Source organism: Henckelia pumila, chromosome 2 (assembly GCF_033568475.1).
Source record: "Henckelia pumila isolate YLH828 chromosome 2, ASM3356847v2, whole genome shotgun sequence".
Classification (NCBI taxonomy): Eukaryota; Viridiplantae; Streptophyta; class Magnoliopsida; order Lamiales; family Gesneriaceae; genus Henckelia; species Henckelia pumila.
Genome location: NC_133121.1, coordinates 185,739,736 through 185,742,128, shown reverse-complemented (window position 1 = coordinate 185,742,128; position 2,393 = coordinate 185,739,736). Strand labels below are relative to the sequence as shown.

Sequence of the window (2,393 nt, the reverse complement as noted above, 5' to 3'; positions counted from 1 at the left end):
TTAATAACGGTGTTCGCTGCGTGCCATTGAAAGTGAAATGCTATCCGTAGCGTGCGATGCACGCCGTCGTTAAATTTAATAACGGCATGCACCGCGAGCCATTGAAAGTAAAATACTATCTGCAGTGTGCAATGCACGCCATCGTTAAATTTAATAACGACGTACACGGCGTCCCATTGAAAGTGAAATAATATTGCGATGCACTCCGTCGTTAAATTTAATAATGAAAAGAAAAAACTTCATTGTAACAAAAACTTCAACCAACTAATTAAATAGAGAAATTAAAATGAAAAACTAAAAAATAAATTTCAATTTCATTCGTTCATAAAAACTGAAAAAATATATCTTTATAACAAATTGAGTGCAAATTAATTCTAATATACACACAAAGTTAATAAACGTCTTTACATAATACCAGAAGAAGGTATCAACAACCAAAATAAAAAACAAAATCTCTCTCAAACTAGAAAATATTCCATTTTGTTTCACATTGGCTCCAACTTTCGATCTCCAAAACTCAATCCGCAAACTCTACCTCGATATTCCTTATCAAATACAAAGCTAATTGCATCATCAACAATGTTGGTTCTGTTTTGAGATTCGATGGACATTATTCTATTTCTCTGTACAAATAACAAAGATAATTTATCAGCAAGAAACACATATTTAACTAAATTATTGCTATTTTTAATTCCCGTGAAAATAATATCATTTTTATTTTAAGCATAAGACAATTATATATTGTTTAGTTAAGGCAATTTATACACTGTCAAATTCATCAACTACCAAGAAGTGTTTAAACAAATATATATTCATACTGATTTATGTTCCCCCGACAAATTCACTATTTAAAAACTATCAAGTGCAGTGCGATCGGATCATGCAAATGGGCTTTGACTGAAACCAACTTCAGATATACTTTCCCTCTGCAAAATGAGTTATAGCTTAATGGATAGAAAAGTACATGACATAGGACCTATAAAATCATTCACAATATTTTAAAATTTGACCAAGGACAAAATAAAATGCATCAAATATTCGTTGAGCTACGGTGACTAAATTTGAAAAAGGTACGCCTAAAATTTAAGAATGTATCCTTTTTAAGGGGATGACTACCCTTTCTTCTCTATGCAAGATCACTTATATTGTCTTTTAAGAAAAAGGCTCGTTCCAAATCTCATTAACAAGAGACAATGTAAGAAATTTTTCATTCTTCGCAAGAAAAGTGTAAATAGAAATTTTACCAAAGTGAACATACCACAGTTAAAACATGAGTACGACCAGCAGTTGGACCCTCCCTAGCAAGCTCGAAATCCAAAAGTTTTGGCTTGAAATCTCCATCCAATAGCACATTTGATGCCTTGAAATCTCGATAAATCCTAACCATTGGGATTGAACAAAATGAGTTACATGATAATTGGCCAAATTTACTGAACTATAGCTCATAAATTCCAAATATCAGTTCGCAGTAGTTCCGAATATCAAGAAAAGAAGTTCCATAAGAAAAACACTATCGACAAAACCTTTAATCTTTAAGGGGGAAAAAAGCTTTGGTCGATAGATGATCTAAGACTTGTATATACCTATAACTTAGGCCGAAGAGCTTCTAGTGGTCCTTTGAGCTTCTTTGCACCTTTCTATTGTGACAAGGCATGGATAACTATTAGTTGCCACAAAGTCACACGTATGCCAAAATTGAAAATTCTTAGTAAAAAAACAAATTCGTCCAACCATCAGCAAAGAGTACCTTTTTCAAAGCCCAGTCAGCAGAATTAAAATAGAACCTTTGATGATCCTGACATCAAATGTATACACAAAGGATTCCTTAGGTTCTTAGTAAACTTAATGTCAAAGGCTAGGGTTATACCTTTGAGATCACTGGTGGTTTCTTAGGGAAATATCCCCATAGTTCTTATTAACAGCTTTCTCCTGTAAGCAAATCGTTTCTTATAATGGCATGAATGTAATCATAAGTTTGACAGAATAACATAAATAGAACACAACCTCTTGCTTTGATGTTGGCATGGACTTTTCAGCATCTTCCCTAACAGCATCTGTTTGGTCTTTGACTTCTTTAGTGCCCGACATATTATCCCCATTAAACAACACCTGAAACGTAGAAAACCACTAATTCTAACCAGAAAAAAAAGTTATGAAGTTTTTGTTATAGAAAAAATGAAAGGTGAAGAAACGATTTTAAAGGAAAGAAACAGAGGACAAATGCAAGTTTCTTCACTTGAGAAATGAATTGAGATTTTTATTTCTTACCATTATATATAGAGCTAACATGGATGATAACAAGTAACTAATAGTAATAATTCCTAGAAACATGCAAAACATTCACTACTGGACTTCCAAAAGACTTGATAAACATTGACTTGGTAAACACCAAA

General features: G+C 32.8%; 1 pseudogene; it reads right to left on the bottom strand.

The window, feature by feature from the left end:
- Window positions 1-414: 414 nt before the first annotated feature.
- Window positions 415-2,154, bottom strand: LOC140885495 (uncharacterized; annotated as a pseudogene).
- Window positions 2,155-2,393: the final 239 nt, after the last annotated feature.